This window comes from Osmia bicornis, chromosome 10, assembly GCF_907164935.1.
Source record: "Osmia bicornis bicornis chromosome 10, iOsmBic2.1, whole genome shotgun sequence".
Taxonomy (NCBI): domain Eukaryota; kingdom Metazoa; phylum Arthropoda; class Insecta; order Hymenoptera; family Megachilidae; genus Osmia; species Osmia bicornis.
The window spans coordinates 1,422,099-1,429,782 of record NC_060225.1 but is presented as its reverse complement, the minus strand read 5'-3'; the positions used below and the strand labels follow the sequence as shown (position 1 = coordinate 1,429,782).

Below are 7,684 nucleotides of genomic sequence, written 5' to 3'. Positions count from 1 at the left end.
AACGTAGTTAAAAAAATCAAAAACCAATTATTTCGCATGAAAAAGTAACTTCTACTTCGAATTTGTATTTCCTGTTTTTTTAGAATATGTATTAAGTACTTTTAAATGGATTCACATTCCCACAATTGGTATACAGGTTACCGAAATAGAATTAACTTGAATAAAAATTCGAAGTAGAAGTTACTTTTTCATGCGAAATAATTGGTTATCAATTAACTCTCGGTCGGCGGACCATAGAGAGAGCCCTAATTTTATTTTCTAAATTTGACACCATTCCTTCTAAAAACTAGTTCTATTGTATGAAATTCTCTCGTTTAGAAAATTATACATTTACCTTTAAGTTTGCGTCCATATTACCTACAATAATTTGATTTCTTAATGAAAATATTTAAAAAGGAATCTACTTAATTAACCCATTTGCGTCACAGTTCTGAATACGCTACTAGCGTATGCGTATTATTACGCTTACGGATGTAAATGGATTAAAGGACGCAAGGTATTAAAATTGATTCAATACCGACTATTCTCGTTTTATCCTTCTTTCTGAAGTATTCGTGCTTGAAATTCTTTAGACGTATTCTTATGTAGACGTATTCTTATGAAGTCTCATTGTTAGAGTCCAACATTCCTTCTACTCACTCGCCTCGTCGGCGAACGGAATTGATACGACTTCGAGTTTCCAGTTACGTGGACATGGAAGGCCAATAAAGTTTTATATCGGGATGAGGGTTCTATTCAATATCACAACTTCAATATATCATATTTCGACGCTGGGGATGAATTATTGAATAATGATCACTTCATACTGAACATATGCTTTATTAAGCTTGAATGACTTTTATATTAAACTAATGCTTCAATAACAAGGGGAGTGCCAAGGTGTGGAAATTGCATTTGCAAAAGCACCAGGTGGAGGTTGTAGTGCGTAGCCAGTATTAGAAAAGCCTTGTGGGTTTATTCAGAATGGACTTTCATTTTTGAGATATCGTGATTTAAAGTTTCGTACATCCAAATATTTCATTTATGAAAACCCAATTAATCGTAATTTTATCCCGTATTTATGTTTTTTATTTTTTATGTATTGCCTGAAAACTAATCGGTCTCTCCACAATAAGTACTATCGATTCATCAATGGAAAGGTGTTTTGTTAGAGCGTAAATGAACTTCATTCTCTCAGTAAGAAAATTTATTGTATGAGAAGTCTTATCTTGTCTAATCTGTCAACTGTGGAATTAGCTCCGAAATTACAATGAAATAATCTTCAAATTTGAACAAAACGATTTTTGGACATTATATTGCTAAATAAAAAAGTTTTTGAAAAAAGTATTCTCGTTCCAATAGTCATTTATTTAGTGGAGGTTAATATGACCCATATGAAACAGAAGACGTATGAACTTTTTCATCTCGTCCATTCTAATCGATTTGAATTATTTCATTCTCGATATGTTTCCTTGTGACTGCATTTTGAGTCTATTCTTGTTTGTCTCTTCTATGACTAGTTCCCAAGGAGATTGCGTAAATATAAAATTGTAACGTGTATAATCACGTTTTTCGCGATAGAGGTGAGATTCGGCACGTAACAGTTCAATCTAACGGCGCGGAAGCGAATATCGGTAGCAGCAGAGGCGAGAGAGTTTTAATTCAGAGGAAAGCAATAGACATAAAATAATTTTTAACAAAAAAGAACCGACTTCGAAATGCACTAAAAAGTATGAAATAATTTCTATTTCATTTATACCAACATTTCACAGCTATTAATAAAATCTACTTAATCGTTAAATAGGATACTAAATACATTTCAACCTTTTCGGAGGCGGCGCAAAATTAAAAATACCCGAATATACGATCCTGCCAATAACGATTTGATTCCGGTATGACAAACTTAACAAATAATATGTCGTAAGAAACGGAACGTTATAGGTACGACTGAAAACATTTATAATTGTAACGATTGTATTAGAAATTGACAGCACTTTTGATGTACAAGTAGTTAATTCGCATTGTTAACTTGAAATGTAACCGGCGTGTCATCGGTTGCCAATCCCTGAACTGGGATCTTCCGAGTAGAAGAAAAGTTATTAATTTTGCGCGTCCTCCGAGAAGGTTGAAATGTATTTAGTATCCTATTTAACGATTAAGTAGATTTTATTAATAGCTGTGGAATACTGGTATAAATGAAATAGAAATTATTTTATACTTCTTATTGTTAGTGCATCTCGAACTCGGTTTTTTTTTGTTAAAAATTATTTTATTTCACAGTTTTTAGTGGAATGAGCAGTATTTGTAGGATGCCGTACGGTGGTTTACCGTTCTTATTGGATAATTACAATAATAATAGTTATTAACAATAACAAATTCCACAAATTTTTGTAATTGGGATCATCGCGAAAATATCTCCGATTAGATGTGAAAGGTTTCATCGCAATCGGTACATTTCTTGCAGAGTAACCCTAAAAACAAAAACAGACAATAGTTATTAACAATAAGAAGTTACATAAATTTTTGCAAATGGGATCATCGTGGAAAGATCTACGAGATGTGAAAGGTTTCATCGCGATCGGTGCATTCCTTGCAGAGTAGTGCTAAAGAATAGGAGTTTACAATAACAATAATTATTATAAAGTGCGTTTCAGGTCTGTAACTTCACCCCTAAATATTAATGTTTGGGGAGTTACTAGAATGATATGATTGTATCAATACTTGTATGTGACAGAGTTGCACAAAACTATTACTTTATTTATATTTATATGAATGAGTACAAAAATTCGTAAAATTAACTTATAAATTAACATAATGAAATAATGGATAAATGAAAGAAAAGTAACGTGTATATGTGTGCCACACCGCTCTTTTTCGCCATGACAGAGTAACCAACGAAATATTAAAAAGGGTGGCCAACTTTATTATAATACATGGCCTATAGGGATCTCGTGCCAACAGTATGTAATAAAGCATCCAAATTAACATATTTTTGAAAAGTTTCATAAATTTTTCATAATTTGTCGAAAAGCTGTAGTCAGAATACCAATTTTTTAGCGTTTCAGCTTATAACCACACTTATATATTTCTATAGATTTTCAACTTATAATTATAATTAACAACAACGACACTTATAATAATACTAAAACTAATAGTCAGTTAAATTTCCATTACGATTAATAACTTGAAAAATTCCGTTTTTCATACTTTTGACGAGGTTCTGCAATACTTGAACATCAATATCCTTCAAGGCTTCAGTAATCGTTTCTTTGAGCTCCTGAACCGTTTGATATTGCCTATTATTGGCGTAAATTTCTCGCACAAGAATGACCCATAGATTTTCCATAGGATTACAATCCGGCGAACACGCTGGTCAGTCCAAAACGTTAATTTTTTTCTCTTGAAACCAGGCCATTGTGCTCGTATGAATCCGTGCATTATCTTGCTGATATGTTAGTAATATTCGACGAAATCTACGCAAATATGGCAGTACATGATCCGTGAGTATCAACTGATACTCCTCACTATTCATTCGGATCGATGATACACTCCAAACCATGACACTCCCGCCGCCGAAGTTTCGTTTTGAAAAATATCGCTCTTCTTTGCGAAGATCTCTCCAATACGAGTTAAAATCGTCTGGACCATCCATGTTAAACTTCTTTTGTCTGATTAAATGTCTAATACGAGTGTATCTAATTACCTAATACAAACTTACCCGCTTCCAATCTCGGTCCATATTGTTTTATGCAAATTTGATCCTAGCATCTTTGTGTTGATCCTTACGACGTGGTGTACTTTGCATTTTCGCTCTAACAATGTGAGGGTTGCGCTTGATTGATCTCCAAAACGTCGACTTAGTTACCTGAAGCCCGCATTTACGCTTAATTTCATTACAACTCATCGTCGAATTAGATGCAAGTTTTGAAATTTGTCGATCGTCACGTGTTGTCAGTATTCGCTGTTGGCTTCTTCGTTTGATTTTACCATAATGACTTGGATTCTTCAAATAATTTCTCACTAACCTTGGCGAACGGCTTATCACGTTTGCAATGGCTCTAGCACTCTTTCCTTCACATTGGATAGCCTCTATCATTCCTGTTTCGCGTTCGGACAATATTTTTCCACGAGGCATTTTATAAAAATAACACACAGACGTAACAGTAACACAAACATTAAACAATCGCAAACATTTCGTTGCCATGGTTATATCCTGAAACACTCAAGAACTGGTATTCTGACTATAATTTTTCAACAAATAATGAAAAGTTTATGAAACTCTCCAAAAATACGTTAATTTAGATGCTTTATTACATACAAGTATCAATATAATCATATTTTTTCAGTAACTCTCCTAACATCAATATTTTGGGGTGAGGTTATAGACCTGAAACGCACTTTATATGTACAGGTAGGTCTCGATTAGTGCGAGTAATAAATCCCAGAAATTGTTCGCATTATTTGAATTCGTACTATTCAAATATTTGAAATATAGGAATTGGTTCTTATGCCACCGATTGTTTTGATTTTTGGATATGTTTTAAAGGACCGAAAAATAAGGTATACGTATTTTTTTATTTTCGCCCGTTTTCATATTTAGGAGGCGAAACGACCCCCTAAAGTTTCGGCTATAATAGGCTATCTCGGAAACTATCATAGATAGAAGAAAACTTTTGAAAGAAAAGTTTCATGGTTTTTTATGAACATATAACAGTTGGTCATAAATTTTGTTAAAAATAATTAGTTTATAACATTATTTTAAAAGTAATCACAATTTACATAATAACAAAAAAGAACATAAATTTGTTTTTGAATCCATTGATGTATTATATGCTATGTTTGCCTCTTACATTTTTGCATACTTTAATATCATATATATAGGTTTTATTAATTCTACGTGCTTACAACTAGACTAATACTAAACAATAAAACTAGGTGAACGGTGTATTAAACGGGTTCGTCGCGGGTTCGTCGCGGATTCGTCGTAAAATTCGTCGCCAAATTTGATCGCAGGGTACGTCTACTCCCCATACGTCGTCGTCGTCAACTGACCGTCGATTTTTTCATGATCGGTCGCGTCGCGGACCCCCCGCGACCCCCCTGCCATATGCAGTAGAATCCAGAAGATTCTGGAATGCGTACGTCTTTTATTTCCTACATATATATAGGTTTTCTTAATTCTACGTGTCTAAACTAATTGTAAACGGTAATTATAAAATGAATAAAGTGGATTCGTCACGGATTCGTTGCAGATTCGTCGCAGGGCACGAATATTCCCCATACGTCGTCGTCGTCAACTGATTGTCGATTTTTTATGATCGGGCACGTCGCGGACCCCCTGCGACCCCCCCTGCCGTCGGCAGTAGAATCCACAATATTCTGGAATACATCTTTTATTTCCTACATATATGCATCGCGCGCATACGTCGCGTCGGGTCGCGGTCATACCATGGATGTACGGTTAATATCCATTACGATATCTAGCGTTTACCATGTATACTAGGCATTAATAAAGTTATTTAAAGCTTACAATATTAATAAAAATTATATTAGTACATATCTACGTATTAATATGCGATACTGATGGTAAGGAATATAATAAATGTAAATTAATTTCCGGTACTAGTAACATGATTGGTGCAATTATATTTCACGTGCATGTTAGGTATGCATATGTGGTATAAATTTATAATCTGAAGCTTTTATCAAATACATGCAGTTTACAAAATGGCTCACTTAATATTCATATTTGTCGCAGAAGTGATATTCATGAAAAAAATGTTTTAAACAAAATGCTTTCTAACACCAAGAACATTATAATTATCGGTATTTCATCACAGAATGCACATTTCATTTGTGTGTTCTGTTCGAAAGCAAAATCTACAGGATTCACAAAATCTCCTGATTTTTTTTCTGTGTACCCACTTTTGTACCAAGCATACTGGAATAGACTTTTATATCTTAGTGAAGACAGTTGATTGTGTACAAGTGATTGTAACTTAATTATATTATTTCTTAAATGAAGATTAACACTGTAATCATGTAACAGCACATCATCTGAGAAACGCCTAACATAATTCTTCCACACCGTAAATCCATAAACATCTAGAGGTTGGATTCGGCCAGTGGTACCTTTTGGTATCATCTTAATTATAATTTCTTTACCCGTTGGTTTCGCATTATGTACATCTTGTTCAGTGTTCACTCCAAAAGTCTAATAACAACACAGACGTTGTTTTAGTATAAGAAAAAAAGACCTCTTCCAACCAGATTTTGAAATGAGCTACAATATTAAAATGAAATCTTTAGTAATTATACACATGTGTCTTGGTAGTTATCAATCAAAGATAATTTGAAGGTATTGATCACCAGAAGTGAGTTTCCCAGATTTTTATGCAGTTACGTACACATCAGTCGGTTTGAATAATGTTTTCTGAACTATTGGTCCAAATTGTCCATTTGCTTCTTGCAAAACTATAAAAAGGGGCGACAACAATTTTCCATCAGTATTGTTGGTAGTATTGTGTAACTATGCGTTGTTGAAGGTACAGATTGTACAACATACTCTACTTTCTTTTGGTTTTTCACCGCTAAAGTTCGTCCAGAATGTATTTCTAATTGAAATCCACTCTGGTCTGAATTGTACATATTTTCATCTCCGTATCTCGTAATCAAAGGGTTTACTTCATTGACAAAGGCCGTAGCTTGAACTTTCAATACTTCATCGTCTTCTATTGCCTTTCGTGTTACAAATTTTGTTATTTTTCAAGAAACAATACGATGAGCTTTTTTAAAATTATACAGCCATGTTTTGGAAGCTTTAAATGTCATATGATCGTTACCTTGTTCTTTATATGCTTGCAAAGCTCATCGTCGAATATCTTTATCATGCAAAATATAACCGGACTCCAATAGCTTTTTTCATATTTGTTATCACCAACTCGGAAATTTGAGCCAATCTTTCTTTTTTAGTTCCACTTATTTCTATTTGAAGAGCCCATCTTCGTAATTGTCGTTCAGAAGAGACAAGTCTAAAATTATGTTGAACGGTAGCAAGTTTACGTCTTTTTTCTTCCTCTGTGCAAAATGCAACTGCTTTCCGCTTGTAATCAACATCAACGTCTTCATCACGCTGTGAACAAACTCCAATATATGTCTCTCCAGACCAATTTTCGTCTGCATCATCTTCTTCAACAGCCTCAACCTCACATTCTTTAAATTGATCCAAAAAGTCCAATGGCGATTCTTCAGAAACTTCAATTCCATTAAATGCAAATACATATGTTATCGAGCAACATTTTTTGAATAGCTTCTTTCAATTGTACTTACTCTCTTGTTATAGGAGTATCCATTAGGTACATTGTTTGAAATGTTGCTAATAACAAATTAATTACGTTCATCGGGTTGATAATCATTATTAATCACTGTATTACAATATCAATGCTGTGATAACGTTGACCGCTCGGGTTTGACTAAAGCACTAACCAACTGTCGGGGTATAAGTAGCAAAGTTTCGCAAAATACAACGTATGATTTGATAAACTGCTATTGTACATGAGTGGCAGAACTTCCCAAGAAAGTGCAAAGTGCATGCATGGTGGTTTGAAGAACTATATAGTATACACATATGATTAACTGTCTACTGTTATTAAGTGCGTAATAAGTATCATTTCTCTATGCATTCACTAATACTGTTTCATGACGT

At 33.9% G+C, this 7,684-nt stretch overlaps 1 long non-coding RNA gene across 1 annotated transcript; it reads right to left on the bottom strand.

Annotated features, from left to right (window-relative positions):
* Positions 1 to 7,054: 7,054 nt before the first annotated feature.
* Positions 7,055 to 7,438, bottom strand: LOC123988199. Its single transcript, XR_006829756.1, has 2 exons — positions 7,309 to 7,438; positions 7,055 to 7,224 (listed from the first exon to the last, which is right to left on the bottom strand). It is a non-coding gene; the product is annotated as an uncharacterized LOC123988199 (long non-coding RNA).
* Positions 7,439 to 7,684: the final 246 nt, after the last annotated feature.